The 18,689-nt window shown below is 41.0% G+C and overlaps 1 pseudogene; it reads left to right on the top strand.

Annotated features, from left to right (window-relative positions):
* The window catches only part of LOC113898752, a 160,549-nt pseudogene extending 152,503 nt beyond the window's left edge, over positions 1–8,046 (top strand).
* Positions 8,047–18,689: the final 10,643 nt, after the last annotated feature.

Below are 18,689 nucleotides of genomic sequence, written 5' to 3'. Positions count from 1 at the left end.
TCACAAAGAATAGTTTTTTTAAAAAAGGAATATTGCCATAAATTTGAATAAATTTCCTGCATTTCTCTAGTCACAGGAAATAAGACTAAACATTTTTCCGCTTTCTTATTGAAAAGTTGAATTAAGAGAAATGTATAACTTGTAACATTTCTCATTAATGGTAATTAGTTTCTGCATTTGAACATCATAAACACTCAAATGTGTGTCTTAGTGAGATATAAAAATTATAACCTTTTGAAAATCACCCAAACAAAGATAAACTATGAGAGCTTTTGAATATAAAGTATACAGAGGAAATGGTGCAATTACACGGAACTTTCAATACAATTAGTTTAAATTGATTTCATTATGAAATTTAAGCTCTCGTATATAGTTAGTACAGTTTATTTATAGGCTGCCTCTGAGTAGTTTGGAAAGCTGCACAAATGCTTTGTCATTAATCTTCACTTCCTTCCTCATTTTCTCTGTGCAGAAATTGATTCTCGCAGTCTTGGTGCAGCCTCTACACAGGTTTGGATGGACTGTGCGGGCTCCATGGGTCAGGGTGCGATGGAACATTTAAATCTCCTTTGGAATCACTAATCTTTTTCTCCTTCTTTTTCATCTAGATGGGGAGGGACTAGGCACTCCAGATTCTGTATTGACCCCTTATCACTCGTTTATTTAAACATTCATTGCAATCCTGTACTTCTTTATCTAAATCTGGGCAGGACAAGATGGAATTGCAACTCAGGGCAACAAGGAGTATCCACATACCCTTCCTTCTCAGTCAGGTGAATTCCCAGGGGATGTGCAAAATGCACTGAGAGTTCAGACAGTAGGACAGGTGTGAAGCATCTTCCTGGAACATTCATTTCCCTCAAATATTTTTGTATTAAACTTTACTTTTTTCATAAATAAATTCCACTATGTCATGAATTAGAATGCACAGTAGAATTAGAATATACTTAAACTAAAACCAATAAATTTAAAAATTGTTTTCATTCTTGCCCCAAGATACTTCCCCAGATCCACCAGGCTTTTCTGTTCATGCTCTTCTCTTATGATAGGTACTATAGTGGAATGGGAAAGACTAGAGATCTCTTCAAGAAAATTAGAGATACCAAGGGAACATTTCATGCAAAGATGGGCTTGATAAAGGACAGAAATGGTATGGACCTAACAGAAGCAGAAGATATTAAGAAGAGGTGGCAAGAATACACAGAAGAACTGTACAAAAAAGATCTTCATGACCCAGATAATCATGATGGTTTGATCACTAACCTAGAGCCAGGCATCCTGGAATGTGAAGTCAAGTGGGCCTTAGACAGCATCACTATGAACAAAGCTGCTGCTGCTAAGTCGCTTCAGTCGTGTCTGACTCTGACGGCAGCCCACCAGGCTCCCCTGTCCCTGGGATTCTCCAGGCAAGAACACTGGAGTGGGTTGCCATTTCCTCCTCCAATGCATGAGAGTGAAAAGTGAAAGGGAAGTTGCTCAGTCCTGTCCAACTCTCAGCGACCCCATGGACGGCAGTCTACCAGGCTCCTCCGTCCATAGGATTTTCCAGGCAAGAGTACTGGAGTGGGTGCCATTGCCTTCTCCATGAACAAAGCTAGTGGAGGTAATGGAATTCCAGTTGAGCTATTTCAAATCCTGGAAGATGATGCCATGAAAGTGCTGCACTCAATATGCCAGCAAATTTGGAAAACTCAGCAGTGGCCACAGGACTGGAAAAGGTCTGTTTTCATTCCAATCCCAAAGAAAGGCAATGCCAAAGAATGCTCAAACTACCACACAACTGCACTCATCTCATACGTAGTAAAATAATGCCCCAAATTCTCTAAGCCAGGCTTCAGCAATACATGAACCGTGAACTTCCAGATGTTCAAGCTGGTTTTAGAAAAGGCAGAGGAATCAGAGATCAAATTGCCAACATCCGCTGGATCATGGAAAAAGCAAGAGAGTTCCAGAAAAACATTTATTTCTGCTTTATTGACTATGCCAAAGCCTCTGACTGTGTGGATCACAATAAACTGTGGAAAATTCTGAAAGAGATGGGAATACCAGACCACCTGATCTGCCTCTTGAGAAACCTGTATGCAGGTCAGGAAGCAACAGTTAGAACTGGACACAGAACAACAGACTGGTTCCAAATAGGAAAAGGAGTCCGTCAAGGCTGTATATTGTCACCCTGCTTATTTAACTTCTATGCAGAGTACATCATGAGAAACACTGGGCTGGAAAAAGCACAAGCTGGAATCAAGATTGCTGGGAGAAATATCAAGAACTTCAGATATGCAGATGACACCACCTTTATGGCAGAAAGTGAAGAGGAACTACAAAGCCTCTTGATGAAAGTGAAAGAGGAGACTGAAGAAGTTGGCTTAAAGCTCAACATTCAGAAAATGAAGATCATGGCATCTGGTCCCATCACTTCATGGCAAATAGATGGGGAAACAGTGGAAACAGTGTCAGACTTTATTTTGGGGGGCTCCAAAATCACTGCAGATGATGATTGCAGCCATGAAATTAAAAGATGCTTACTCCTTGGAAGGAAAGTTATGACCAACCTAGACAGCATATTCAAAAGCAGAGACATTACTTTGCCAACAAAGGTCCTTCTAGTCAAGGCTATGGTTTTTCCTGTGGTCATGTATGGATGTGAGAGTTGGACTGTGCAGAAAGCTGAGCACCAAAGAATTGATGGTTTTGAACTGTGGTGTTGGAGAAGACTCTTGAGAGTCCCTTGGACTGCAAGGAGATCCAACCAGTCCATTCTAAAGGCAATCAGTCCTGGGTGTTCCTTGGAAGGACTGATGCTAAAGCTGAAACTCCAGTACTTTGGCCACCTCATGCGAAGAGTTGACTCATTGGAAAAGACTCTGATGCTGGGAGGGATTGGGGGCAGGAGGAGAAGGGAATGACAGAGGATGAGATTTCTGGATGGCATCACCAACTCTATGGACATGAGTTTGAGTGAACTCGGGAGTTGGCGATGGACAGGGAGGCCTGGCATGCTGTGATTCATGGGGTCGCAAAGAGTCGGACATGACTGAGTAACTGAACTGAACTGAACTGAACTGAAATGATAGCAGATATTGTAAGAAACTGTGGGGAATTCCATGCTGGTCCAATGGTTAGGACTCCACTGGTGCTTCTACTCCAGGTGGTATAGGTTTGATCCCTGGTTGGGGAACTAACACCCAGCAAGCCATGCCATGCAGCCAAAAAAAGAAACTCTGGCATTTGCTACGGTGATGTTTGCTACGGTGAATTATTAATAATATGTGAAGTATGGGAATCTAGGAGGTCATAGTAGCTAATAGGAGGCAGCTCAATGAGAGTCATGATGTAACTCTTCAAGAGGTCCCAAGTGTTAAAAAATGCATGAAACAAAAACACAGCTACCATGAACTGCCCGAAAAAGGAGTTCATGACGTTAGAATTTCTGCTGAGCCTATGGTGTCTCCTGAGTCCAAGAGCCACAGGTCTTCAACAGAATGAATCCAGCTCTCATTTTCTCAATGTTCCAGGCTCAGCACGACCAGCTATAAGATGGGCACTCTAGGGGAAAAGTCACAGCTCAATAAAAACAGCCCCAACAGCAAGAAAAATGTATTCTTGAGATTTAAGTGGCCTTGGGGCTCAGATATTCGGATCCCTGTCCTTCCCTGGGCTATGATACAGATTTTCCACGGGCAATATGCTTTCTGACTCTCAGGAATAGCTTTGAGAGCATCCCCTCGACAGCACCGACCCCTCTCTACAACTAGTACATGGAGCTGGCTCTCCCCAGCACACGAGCCATCTGAACATCTGCTGACCAGATACAGTTCACCGGACTTCAGCTTGCAGTTTCCCCAAGAGAATTTACAGTGTGAGGAACAACTGCTGGCTCTATAAACTGCCTCTCTCTCCCTTTTACTATGACTGTTTCTGTTCTTCTTAGGGAAGTTGCCCTGCTTTGTAACAGCTACTTGCCCTCTGAGCTTTGAGTGCCAAAGACAAAGGAAGACACAGAGGTGCGAAGCAGGGGCAGGGGGTGGGGGGAATCACACTCACCACCAGATTCCTCTCTAGATATAGAGACCTCAGACGGGTTCTCTACGATACAGGTAAGCTAACGATCTGCCCTCCTTGTAATTAAAACAAGAGAAAGGGCCACTTCTATGAACTCTGCATGAAAGCCACACCTTTTGGGACTTCTTGGGCAGTCCAGTGGTTCAGACTCCACCTTCCAATGCAGGGGGTGTGGGTTCAATCCCTGGTTGGCAGCTAAGATTCCTCGTGGCCAAAAGCCCCAAACATAAACAACAGAAGCAATACTATAAGAAATTCAATGTGCCTATATGTTCCATAGCTTCAGTCATGTGCAACTCTTTGCAACCCTATGGTCTAGAGACTGCCAGGCTCCTCAGTCCATGGGATTCTCCGAGCAAGAACACTGGAGTGGGTTGCCATGCCCTCCCTCCAGGGGATCTTCCTGACCCAAGGATCGAAGCCACATCTCCTGCATTAGCAGACAGATTCTTTACCACTGAGCCACTGGGGAAGCCCCAAGAAATTTCATAAAGACTATAAAAATAGTCCACATCTTAAAAAACAACACACCTTCTAGCAACAAATGCTGCTTCTACACCTGGTTCAACCACTGAGCCCTTGAAGTCTCTCCACATCTCTAGGCCACTCTGCCTTCGTTCAGTCTAACAGAACTCTAATATCTGTATGTTGTGGGAATGCCTTGCCCTTGAAACAAAAATTCACGAGGTGCTAAAGACAACCATTCAGAGGTGTCTGTAAAGGACACGTATTAGCAGCCTTTCTATTTCTTTTTGTACCCTTCTTGCACTTAGTTCAGCAGGCTATAAAACCATGGGAAGAATTGCTTTTACTGTAAAGCAGCCTTCAGAGACATTCGCAGACTTCACATGCAAGGCTTGATTTAGGGTTTCCCTACACATACTCAGGCTTCCCTGGTGGCTCAGCTGGTAAAGAATCCGCTGGCAATGAGGGAGACCTGGGTGCAATCCCTGGGTTGGGAAGATCCCCTGAAGAAGGGAACTGCTACCCACTCCAGCAATCTGGCCTGGAGTATTCCAGAGATAGGATAGTCCATGGGGTCGGAAAGAGTAAGACAGGACTAAGAGACTTTTTCACGCACACGCAGGCAACCTGGGTTCAATCCCTTGTTTGGCAAGATCCCCTGGAGAAGAGAATGGCTACCCACTCCAGAATTCTTGCCTGGAGAATCACTTGGACAGAGGAGCCTGGAGGGTTACAGTCCATGGGGTCACAAAAAGTCGGGCACAAATGAGCAACTAACACTTTCACTTTCATGCTCTCACTTCGTACTTTATCACTGGAGAAGGAAATGGCTACCCACTCCAGTATCCTTGCCTGAAGAATTCTATGGCCAGAGGAGCCTGCCGGGCCATGGACCATGGGGCCGCAGAGAGTCGGACATGACTGAGCGACCGAGCATGCACAGCCTGTGGGGGAGAAGGAGGTGTGTGCCTGTCATTGGTGTCTTCCTTTCAATGCTCAGCTAAGTAGACAATAAACAAACCACTTTTCAGAAAAAATTACCTCTTCCAACATACTAAATGATACCCTGGTTGTATGTGTTAACTTCCATCACTATAAAAATGAATTTACCTCATACAGTAAGCAATCTACTTTTTGAGAGTAATTCAGTTACATGATTAAAGCCGACACTTTTCAAAAGGTGGGGCTTTCTCTCATGGACTACGCTACAAATGGAATCTTAAACCTGGGACATTTTTTTTTTTAACTCCAGATACTGTTTAGAAGATGACAGTTATGATTTCCTATTATCAAGTAGTTAATGAAAAGGAAATGATGCTGATATCTTGGTGGCCTATCAAAAGACTTTTGCTGGTTACTATTCATTGTGAGAAAAATGAGTTTATTGAGGTATAAACCAGGATGGCCTGGAGGGGAAGGAGAATGGACATTCTGTCAGTGATTCTTGAGCAAACAAGCACTGGGAAACCATCAAGCCAGTTCTAATAGACAGGCAGATCATCTGAGTCCTGGCCAGAATCCACTCATCACTGCTCCATCTCATATAAGCACAGCCACTTGACCTCAATGTCAGAGGAGAACTTGGCTGGACTTCAGGGACCCATAAGAGATTGTAACTGTCCAACTAGGAAGGCATAAAACCTGGGAAATGAATATGCTCCCTGGGGTGTCATCAGCACCAATGGGAAAGACCAGATGTAGCTTTTGAAAGGAAATCCAATCAAGGGTACACAGGTTCTCTGGAAGAGGAATATCATTCCTCATTCATTCATTTTATAATTCACCAATATTTGTCAAGCATTTATTTTGTGATAGGTACTGTACTAGGCCATAAGACTACAGAGATGAGTGAGATAAAAGACATTTAGCAGGGCTGTGCCATAAAAGGACCTTACCAGTTGAAATGAGAAATTTGGATTTTAGTCTAAGTGTAGAGGAAATCATGAAGTGTAGTGGAAATCACTCCAGTGGCTAAGGCTCCACACCCCTGAGTTCGATCCCTGGTCAGGGAACTAGATCCCACAGGCTGAAACTAGAGATGTCACATGCCACAGCTACAGATCAAAGATCTGCACAGCTAAATGAGCAAATAGACATTAAAAAAATAATTCAGAAGAGGGAAGGAGTGAGGAGGAGAGGAAAGGAAAGGAAGAAAGAGAAAGAGATGAACTCCTTTATTACCTAGCTTACCCTTATGGTTCATTCCTTTGTCATAATTATTTCTTAAGCTAGGAAGGATACAGAATTAGCCCTGAATTTTGGGGGCAACTCCATTCAGCCAATACCCAACACTCAATGGAACCTTGAGCAAGTCACCTAACACTCAAACAACCTTGGATCACAAACAATCTGTGATCTCTTCCACTGGTTAACTTCTTCCTGTTTCTGTTGGCTTGTGCATGAATCTTCACTGATTATTTTTCTTTGAACACATAAGAAAAAAATTTTAAACATTAAAGCTTTCTCATATCAAGAAAGCTTGCAATGTCTCCAAAAGATCAAGGACAGCAAACACAGAGTCTGAAAAATGCAGTCAATGAACAGGTATTGTGAAAAAAATTAAAAGATTATCGAACACAAATATGTTACCCATAAAAATGCAAGATCCTGGAGGAGGTGGGCACCAGGCTTGACCCAGTACTGATTTGGCAAGATTAAAACTACAGGAGAAAGGACACTGAGGTACAGAGAGATGGAAGGATCCTGGATTTGACTGATGATACTTGGTGAGAAGACAAGCTGCCTTTTGAGAATGTGCAATACCACTGAATGAGCTTCCTGAACCTGAACAGAACAGTGGCACCACAGAATTTGTTAAAGGACAAGAAATGAAGTGGACCAACTTAGCCTTACAGAGTCTCCATGAGAATGCTCCCCCATAGTAAAACTGATGTTTGGCTCTTTGTTCACAAACAGATTTCTTTCTTAAAGGCAACATCCTGGGTGTTACAAGCTCTGGATTGTGATTCAGAAGGTCTAAACACTGGTTTCATTTCTGTTACCAAGTTATGATTTTTGAGAAAGGTGCTTAGTATTCCTGATGATATGAAAAACAGTTTATAAAAATGAGTTACGATTATCTATAGGGACCAAAAAAACTGTTCCAACTCTACCCTTCTGGGAAGGGTGGAGTAGAAATAACAGTGAGCTTGGAGATCTCAGGTGAATCACTTTTAGTCTCTGGGCTTAGTTTCTCATGTGTAGAATGAGGAAAGTTGGATGTGAGTCGCGTTCATGTCCCGTGTTTAAAAGCCTAGGACACTGGGTTATTAAATGAGCATAACATATTTTCTCTCCTTTGGATCCACAGGGATGGTAGCTTTGAAATCTTCCACGCATAGATTCCAATGTTGCCAAGGCACTGGGAGAAAGACAGAGAGGACCACTCGTGGTCATTCTGTAAATGGTAGATTTGGATTGGCACAGGTCACTTCTGCTTACACTCCACTGGTGAGAATGTCTCTTCTGTAAATGTAAGGAAGGCTGTTGTTGCTGTTGTACAGTGACTAAGTCATGTCCAGCTCTTTGTGATACAATGAACTGCAGCATGCCAGGCTTCCCTGTCCTTCACGATCTCCCGGAGTTTACTCAAACTCATGTCCATTGAGTCGGTGATGCCATCCAACCATCTCATCCTCTGTCACCCCCTTCTCCTCTTGCCCTCAATCTTTCCCAGAATCAGTGTCTTTTTCCAATAAGTCGGCTTTTTGAATCAGGTGGCCAAAGGATCAAAGCTTCAACTTTAGCATCAGTCCTTCCAATAAATATTCAGGGTTGGTGTCCTTTAGGATTGACTAGTTTGATTTCCTTGCTGTCCAAGGGACTCTCAAGAGTCTTCTCCAGCACCACAGTTTGAAAGCATCAACTCTTCATTGGAAAGCTGGGATGTGTACAGTAGGAGGAGAAAAGCTTTTAGTAGTTACTTGTTGGTCTGTGCCACAAGACAGTGGGACAGACTTTAAGTGTGCCAACAACATATGTAAGCATGACCACTGGACTTAATGACTAGATGATAAAGGACACAAAGGTAATAAAAGGAACTGTTAATGGTTACTATCATGTGATATTCTGGAAGACAAAACTATTCTGATTTTTTTTTAATCTAGCAAAGAAAAGAATAGTCAATAAAAGTCTCTCTGGTTGTATGCTTTAAAAAAAAAAAAAGTCTTAAGACACAAGTAATATGTCCAGATAAAATTGATCAGTCATTTTCCTTCATCTACTTGATGCTAATCTATTTGGGTGTTAGAGCACAAGTGAGTGGTTGACTCTGTAAAATTTAAACCCCCAGAAGTGTTTTCAAAATATAATTAAGCTGCTAGGTGGATTCATTCTAAATCAAAGTACACTTAGAAGACACAAGATGGAGAAGATAGAATTGTGCTTTAGTTCGATAAAATGGCCATGAAATGTGATTGTGCCCTTTAATAACCAGTATTCAAAAATTCTTACAATTTGCACTTTCGGATTAGATAAGAGAACTTTTCTAAAAAATGTCCTCATTGCTCCACTGATGTCTCTTGCATTTCTGTATGAAAATGCCTATTTCTTTGCTGCCACGTACCAGAGATATGTCATGTCAGCTTAAACTACAGTTGGTACAGAACTCAGAGTGAGCCCCCACCCCCCCCCCCCGGTGTTTGTTTAAATAGGGCTTTTGATTCACAAGCAATTAGCCATTCATGACACATGACACTGTAACTGATGTCATCAGAGCAGCTAATTAAGTGTACTTGTGCATATGACATGCCGTGATGCAAGAGACTCAGAGCACAAACATATTTCCTCGTGTTGGATTACATAGACTTAATCATTGGGCTGGAATTCATCACAGTCTGATTATGAATTTGGCCACGACCCCTTCCAAGAACCCGAACTGCTTGTTTCCAAAGAAATTTAATTCAGCATTCCTTTTTTTTTTTTTACTTTCTGCAATATTTCTTGCACCTTCAATTAAATGAATCAGCTCTGCTACAACCGTTAGTTTATACTGATGAACAAAAATAGGCCAGTGAGTCTGTTTTGAGCTTACTTCTATTTCAGCATAAAACACAGGAAGTCTTGGGTAATGAGCAGCAGCTGAGAATAAGACCTGCCCGAGTTGATCAAGACTGGGGTGAAGACGCACAGTGATCATGTGACAACGCCTGTTTGCTCCTTCTGGGAAATGCAGAAGGGAGCATAGGGTCGGAGGAGAAGCCCAGGTGTGGGGATCAAGCAGAGGTGCATTCAAATCCCCAGCCCACAACTCACGAGCTTCGAGAACTCTGACAGTGGGCTGAACCCTATGAGGCCCACCTTCCTCATCTGAAATGACAGATAACAATTCCCACTTTAAAAACGCTGTCAGGAAGATTTAATGAGAGAAACTGGTACAATAAATAGTAAGCTCAGTACTAATGCCAGCCCCTTTCTCCTCATGATCCATTCCCACTTCTAGGACTTTCCACTGCGGTTAGCCTTCCTGCCTCTCTTCCTTCTATAGTTACTTTTTTTCACACTTGTTCTTGTGCATTTTAGAGACCAGCTGAACACCATATATATGACAGGCACCAGACACTCTTTACGCGCTCAAACAGTTTCTAGTAGGGTAGACAAGTAATGAGTACAGTTACCTTATCTTAAATGTCATCTGGGATCAATGATGCCATTTCTGTGGATCTTTATTTTCTTATTTATTTAGCTGTGCCTCACAGCATGTTGGATCTTCATTCCACAACCACAGGTGGAACCCTCACCCTCTGCACTAGAAGCATGGAGTCTTAACGTCTGGACTATCGGGGAAGTCCCAGTAGTAAGTACTTTTAATATTAATACAAGGATAAGTACATGGCTGGTGTGTGGGTCAAGCACATGAAAGGAACGTGTAATCCAGTTCCAGAGCAACAAAGCTTTGTTGTTGTTCAGTCACTCAGTTGTGTCTGACTCTGCGACCCCAAGGATTGCAGCACACCAGAGTTCCCTGTCCTTCACTATCTCCCACAGTTTGCTCAAACTCATGTCCATCAAGTCAGTGATGCCATCCTATCATCTCATCCTCTCTCGCCCTCTTCTCCTCATGCCTTCAGTCTTTCCCAGCATCAGGGGCTTTTCCCAATACGTTGGTTCTTCGCATCAGGTGGGCAAAGTATTGGAGCTTCAGCTTCAGCATCAATACTTTCCATATATATTTGGGGTTGATTTCCTTTAGGATTGACTGGTTGAGTTTATAGCAAGCAGTAGGTTATGAATGACAGAGGGCTGGTGCACAGCAGGAACATTACATGCAAAATCCAGAGGTGAGAGAAAGCCTGGACCTGTAGGTAGTTCTGTCTGGCAGGAGGCAGAGTAATTGTGGGACATGAACTTGGAAGTAGGCAGAAGGCAGATTTTGAAGTACTTTATAGACCTTGTCGAGAAATTTAAACTTTATCTAGAGGGCAATTAGGGACTACTGCATGGTTTTAAGTGGAGAAGGGGCAGAATACAACTTATGCTTTAGAAAGACAGAGCAGGTGATGTAGGAATTAGTCAAGACAGTGGGGCCAGCTACAAAGTTGTTGACGTTCTCCACGGAAAGAGATGGACAGGCAGAATCAGAGTAGGTAGGATTTTTAATTATCCCTTCTTCCTGGGATTAGCCTGGGAACTTCTGTGAAGTTTCTACTTAGTCAAATAGTTTTACCATTTTCCCCACCTACCTGGGTATTAACTATAAGCACAAGTATTTGCTATTCTCACTTGCATATGTCCTCTGTGAGCCATGGTACGTAAGCTAGAGCTAGAGTCCAGCTTGCTTTGATGATCGCTGTGGATTTCGTCTTCTTCCTCACTGGTGACTAGTGTCTTCTTTCTGTGCCAGTAGACCTTTCTTGACAAAATTACCTTCAAACCAAACAGAACAAAACAAAAAACCTGACTAGCTTTCTAGAGAATCTATTTGACTATAGTTAAGTTTGTACATGTATATATAGAGGGGAAGACTGTTTCATGAAATATAATCTCGCCACTGAAATGACCTTCCCTAACTACTGCTGCTATAACTTGGGAAGACCCATTAGTGTTTAATAAAACATGACACATGAATGCAGCTGAAGGGCAAAGTAGTTGAAGAATTCTAATAGCTTAAGGAATGTGCCGACTCTGAAAGTCTTATGAGAAACTAAGGCATTTTAGAAGCAATTACTCTAACTTACAATTTTACTAAACTTCAAATTAGAAGGAATTACAGTTTGGAAGCACAAAATAAGAAAAAAAGAATCATACTTATTCATCTCAAAGAACTTTTAAATAAAAGAACTTTTAAAAAGTTAGCAAGGGAAAGGCTTGCAAAAGTGATGTTTGGCATGTAGAATGGATGTTTAAAATGTTTAACGGATGCTTAAAAATGTTCCGTAGACCCACATAAATACAGGAACTGCTGGTTCTTCAGAGAAGAGCATGAATGAATAGCAGGAAGCATCATTTTAACACTGGCCATTTTTTAAATTATTTGGGTTCACAATATTTCTTTGCCAGAAAGCAATGAAGTGTGAAACCAATCCAATGAAACCAGATAGATTGGGACACCAGTACTTCCATATTTTTACCAAGCATTCAACATGCTGACATCATCTGAAGCCTATAGTTTAAGATCATAAATCCTCCTGTGAGGCTCATTTGTTAGTATTTGGGCTCATTTATCATCCCAAAGGGACAACTGCAAAGGAAAACACAATTGAATACTGTCGATCCATAAAACCTCACATGTTTGCATGTGACCTAATTTAAACAGAAAGAAATTCATCTGTATTTTCTTCCAAATCTACCTCCGTGCCCACAAAGGCCTTGAGGATACAAATGCATTTCTAAAAAAGTTTCCAGTTTTGTTCTCTTTTCTCATCTCTGATCATTTCCTGAAACTACCATTGTTGAGCGTATACTACACAACATTCACTATGGCAAGCACTTTATAAATAGGATCTTATCTAATTACAACAATATCATGAATGACGCTGCATTAGCCTGCTAGGGCTGCAATAACAAAAAGCAGTACAGACTAGATGGCTTGAAAAACAGATACTGTCTTATCATTTATCTTTCAACCTCTTTATACTGGTGGTGTACAGCATTAGCTGCCTTGCAGTTGTGGAGGCCAGACATCTGGCATCAAGGGTTGGTTCTTTCTGCAGGCTGTGAGAGAAGGATCTATCTGTTGCAGACTTCTCTTCTTGACTTGTCAATGGGCGTCTTCTCCCTATGTCTCTCTCTGTCCATGTCTATGTCCAAATTTCCTCTTCCTGGCAGCCCTGTGGTTAAGACTTCACCTTCCAATGCATAGTGTGTGGGTTTGATCCCTGGTTTGGAAGCTAAGATCCTACATCCTTCACAGCCAAAAAAAACAAAAAACAAAAAAAACCATAAAACAGGAGCAGTCTTGTGTAACACAATCAATAAAGACTTCAAAAATGGTCCACATCAAAAAAAAAATGATTTTTATTTCCCTTTTCTCTCTTTTTTTTTTAGTGTGTATGCCTAGATTTAACTTAAGTTATCTCTGTAAACAGCCTGTCCCAAATACAGTCACATTCAGAGGTACTAGGGTTAGGACTTCAACATACGAATTTTGTGGGGGACACAAATCAGTCCAGAACATCAGTACTATATTCCCATTTTACAGATGAAGAATTTGACCTTGAAAGTTCCAAGGTCAGAAAGAGAGTAAGATGTGAAGTGACTATTCCCCTGGGTTTACTGATTCCAGAAGCAAGCTCTTATTTGATACCTTGTGGGGCTTCCTTGGTGGGTCAAATAATAAAGAATCTGCCTGTAATGCAGGAGATCCAGGTTCAATCACTGGGTCGGGAAAATCCCCTGGAGAAAGAAATGGAAACCCACTCCAGTATTCTTGGCTAGAGAATTCCATGGACAGAGGAGCCTGGCAGGCTACAGTCCATGGGGTCACAAAGAGTCAGACATGACTGAGCGACTAACACTTCCAAACTCTTTTCAGCTCAGACCCTACACCATATCTTATCCTATCCCCCCCATCCCTAGGCTTACCATAGGTATGAAAGAGCATCAGCTGATGAGCAATAGAGGAAAATATTTTTCTGACAGGGGTAATGGGTAGTATAAACAAAGGCACTTTGAAAGCTTCCATTTATTATCTACTTAGCATGGGATGGTAATAAGCATCTTAGAAACAGAATGAAAGAGAACTTGACCCTGCAATCTCGGATCTTTCAACTAATGACGGACAACACCAGTGCAAACAAGTTCAAAAGATAAATGGTAAAAGCTGAATAAATGTCTATTATTAACTAGATAATGAAAGGATTTCCACTAAACAAGAGCAAAGAGATAAAGTGGAACCAAAAGGAAGTGAAGGGTGTTTCATATTTAGATTAGGCTGGTCTGAAGGAAATCTGCATTTCTCTTCCTGTTATTTGAGCACAACTAAGGGAGGGTTTCAGAAGCCTCCGAAGAAAACAGTTCAGTGTTTCCTCAATTTATTTTGTGAAGCACATTACATTTTACATATTTTGCTCAGCGCCTCAGCAATGTGTTACCATTACAGATATTATAAACACGGTTCTAAACAAAATGGCATTCACAAAAAATTTTAATTATTTAAGTCATAAATATGAAATCTAACACCGAATCTTACAAAAGTTTGATAGTATAGTAAAACATCAAAATTAGCTGAAGAGACATCTTGCTAAGTTTTTCTGTCACTTAAAAGCACGTCAGAGGGGCTTCCCTGGTGGCTCAGTGGTAAAGAATCCGTCTGCCAAGGCAGGGGATGCAGGTTCGATCCCTGATCTAAGAGTATCCCACATGCTGCAGAGCACCTAAGCCCATGCCCCACAGCTATTTAGTCTGTGCTTTCCAGCTTGGGAGTCACAACCACTGAACCCAACCACCCTAAAGCTCGTGTTCTACAAGGAAAAGTACTGTCCCCTTGCCTCGCCGGAACTAGAGAAAAGCCTGCACAGCGACAAAGATCCAGTGCAGCCAAAAATAAATATACAAATAATTTTTAAAAAGCAAGTCAGAAAAAATCTGCAATATCTTTACTATTATATAAACAATAGAAAATAATCATACTGAGTTCCATACATATGTGGAAACATCTCTCAAATGAGTAAACTTCATTTTACTTTTCAGGTTATACATTTTACATTTTACATTTTCAGGTGATACCAACTTGATCACAAGTTTCTGGCTTAAATAGGCTTTAAATGAAATTTATGAATAGTGAAATGTTAGTCCATTTCATGTGGGAAATTAATTTGGACAAAATAAAAAAAAAAAAAAAACAATGTGCTTGATCACGCATCTTAATATCAAGGCTAAATAGTGTTGACCCCTCAAGAGCAGTCTCACCCATGGAGTTGCCCAGAGGACTATGAATAAGCAGAGGAAAGCATCTTTTTAGCATCGTCCTGAAGAGTTATTTACATTGTATACTCAGATGTTAGCCTGTAGATTTAGGAAAAATCAATTTGAATACTGTTTTTTCCCCTTTCTTTCATAAAACTTTGTCAAAAAGTAAACATCTTGGGTCCAAGCGACAATCTTTACCAAATAGTAAAATTTCTTATAATAAAAAATCTGTCAAGAGAGTGTGGCTACACACACACAGGTGGGCTGCCGTCCATTGGGTTGCACAGAGTGGGACATGACTGAAGCGACTTAGCAGCAGCAGCAGCAGCAGCAAGCTTAAGAAATGGCTTCAAGTTCAAATGTGTAAAGGAATATGATATACAACTAAGGACTAAAAAAAAAAATCTAAAACAGATGTCCAGAAGCCCAGTTTCCTTGGGTGGGACTATGTCCAGTGAAAAATTCAGCCCCACTGAAAAGCCTAACAATGGATTCTTATCTTTGGAAGCTATAGTGATGCCCTGAAACAGTAATGGACTGTCACTATTTCTTCTAATTCCACTGAAAAGCACAGTGACACAATTCCAATGCATATGTAAATAATTACTAAGCAGCAGATAATTATGCTCAAATCAATAGCTGGACAGCTGGGTTACTCTATGTCAAAACCCAGGCAATTCAATGAAAGCTCCCCTGAGGAATATTCTTGGTTGTTATGGTGAATTGTGCTGTTACTTTTGCATTTTGATTGATTAATACACAATGCAGCTTGGCATATTTTCTATTTGGCATGCAAAATGCTGGTAACACATGAGAAGACATAGTTGAATTTTCTTACTATTTCTTAATGAAAATTTTCTTTAATCTTTCAGAAACACAGCAAAGTATTAGGTTTTGTGCATTTAAAAAGCCTTCACCTCAAAAATCTAAAAATAATATGCTGGCCTAAAGTAGGATGACTATGGAAATGGACAGATGCATCAAGAGAGTTCTAGCAAAGTATTCTTTTTTTTTGTAATATCAAAGAAAGAAGTTGATAGTAATTCTTGGAGAGGTAAAAATCTGACACTATAACATATACAGTTCATTTTAGAGATTTCTCTGCTAGTTCCATATGCATTCACAATGGATATTTATGTATCCTCAATGGGGAGAGTACATAAAATGTTTTTTCACCTTCAAAGAGAATGCATTTTATACAGAAGAAGAAAAATGAGGACATTCAGAACATTAAAACATAGTAGTGGAATCTAGTTTCTACTTGGGTTTCCTTACTCTGTCTTACAGGGTTTGCCTTAACCTTACTAGTCTAGTGGGGAGAATCCTAACATCTTTTATATACAAGTGTTCCAATCTTCCTCTCCTAAATCACTGCTCACAATCCCCATCTTATTCTCTCAGTGCCGATAGCCATACTTATTGGTGACAAAATGTGGTGTCTTATGCTGGGTGCCCTGTGGGGATGACAATTTCATTTAACTGATGTGCTATCTCAACAAGACTGCTAATGTGATTCAGGGAGGTGACCTGAGCTCTACCAGTGCGTCCCCAAAGAAGAACAGGGCAGAGTCAACCAAGTACTTTTGGCTTCTTGTCCATGAACAATTGCACTGATATTCAGTCCTATGATAATGTGAATGACCATACTCCTTAGGCACTACTGACCACTGGATTTTATTATTTCATCCTGTCTCTCTTTTTTAAAAAAATTAATTTATTTACTTTAATTGCAGGCTAATTACTTTACAATACTGTGGTGGTTTTTGCCATACCTTGACATGAATCAGCCACGGGTGTACATGTGTCCCCCCCATGCAAACCCCCCTCCCAACCTCCCTCCCCATCCCACCCCTCTGGGTTGTCCCAGTGCACCGGCTTTGAGTACCCTGTTTCATGCATGTAACTTGGACTGGTCATCTGTTTCACATAACACAAAGCTTTCTTCCCTCTCCATTGGCTTCCTCATGGGCCCCATGTCTTTTAATTCTTATTATTGTCAAACTTGAAGGGATCTGGTTATCTTTTTCCCAAGGCCATCATCACACAGGAAAACAATGTATTTTCCAACCTTCCCCACCCTACATCCCCTTAACTTGTCACAGCCCATTGTTCTGATTTGCATTGGAAATATAATTTGTAATTGCCTACAAATTAACTATAGAATTTAAATTTCTCTTCCGGGATTACTAGCGTAATCCAATCTACTTTGCTTCAGTTTCTACTTGACATGAGTATTTCAATGTAATTTTTTTCATTAAAGAGATGATGAGTGAAGAATATAAATTAATGAAGTCATGCCTAATAAAATGAGAAGGGTTTGGACAATGATTAGTAGTAGAAATTTTTTTCCCCAGAAAATTAGATGTGCAGAGTTTCTGTGTGCTTCTTTTTGTAAGCCTCTATCTGGTGATCCTTCTGGTAAAATATTAAAACTAAGCTCTTCCTCAAGAGTTGACTAAAAGGTAGAAAAGCTATAAACACATAGGTATGTTTTAAGGTATTAAAATTTCAGAGGGGAGTTACATCTTCTTACACCAGCACTGCCCACGTGATGCTTTCTCTCAGCCTCATCATAATGAAGGCCGGAATGTCCCCTTGGAATGTGTTTACCATCCTGGTCTCTGCGTGTGAAAGTTTTCACCTCCTCTGAGCTACTGTAAAAGCACCACTTTTTTTTTTTTTCTTTTTTAAAGAGATTTTGAAAAACTAAAAATGTCACTTGGAAATAAAGGGGGGTAGGGTTTGCACACAGAAATGGGTCAGAGAACACAATGGTTGGAGAAGGCGGAGCTATAAATACAGCCACCTACATGCCACTTATCTCAGAGGGGCAGGCTCCTGCACACATGGGCTTCATAATACCAGATGGTCTATTTGTTCACAATATTAAAGGGCATCTAGAATTAGCTATAGTAAGGGATCAAAGTTGACTGAAGAATGGGCACAGAAAGGCTGCCCTGAAGATGGCCTGTCACTCAGGAGTGTGGAGCTCCTAGGCCTTCCTGTTGACCACTATCTTACAGAAGCGTCACTCCAAATCTTTGTTGTGACGAGACAGAAACCTAGGACAGACGGAAGCACCGTCCTTTATCCTTCCACAATATTACCAGATTGTACCTCTTGAGGCATTTCCTTGGCGGTGCTGTGTGGTCTCCAGCTGAGAAAAGGAGTTTCTGACTTGGATTTTGTGGCTCACATCTCTTGCCTATCACATCTCTCTAATAAAACAAATAGAAGGAGGTCAGAATAACCAGGCAATATGTAAACCAAGGTTTCCCGTGCTCTGAGGTTCTGCTTGACTAAAGTGTGTTTGTGTGTGGAAATGTGCTCCATCTTTAACTAACATCTCTAACAGTAGGGTACTGTTTTAGCTAGGCAGACAATTCAAAGAATTGAAATGAGGTCTTTCAAAGCCAAATCTGAGATTAAATATTCAAAGTACGAACCAACAGACAAGCCATTGTAACACACTATGGGTAGAAACACAAAACTCAAAGGACCAGAGTTTCCTTAAGATCCTTTCTGAGTTCCTTATAATTAATTTCTAGTTACTTGGCCCACGGAAGCAGGTTTGCTAGAATTCAAGATGGGAAATAGAGCGGTCTGTATGTAGACGTAGATTTTATGAAACACACATAACACACACAAATAGACTATAAAATAGACTTCTAACCCTTTAAATATCAGAGGTCAGAAGCTCCAGTGGTCCATCATTAATGAGGCCAAATGAAATTAAGAGCACTCACTATATCAACAGCAAGAGAGCTTGCATCCAACAGAATCTGTGATGTTGAATACTAAACATCTGGCCACAA

The sequence above is a fragment of the Bos indicus x Bos taurus genome, chromosome 9 (genome assembly GCF_003369695.1).
Source record: "Bos indicus x Bos taurus breed Angus x Brahman F1 hybrid chromosome 9, Bos_hybrid_MaternalHap_v2.0, whole genome shotgun sequence".
Classification (NCBI taxonomy): domain Eukaryota; kingdom Metazoa; phylum Chordata; class Mammalia; order Artiodactyla; family Bovidae; genus Bos; species Bos indicus x Bos taurus.
The sequence above is the reverse complement of the archived record's forward strand: the minus strand, read 5'-3'. Positions and strand labels throughout refer to the sequence as shown.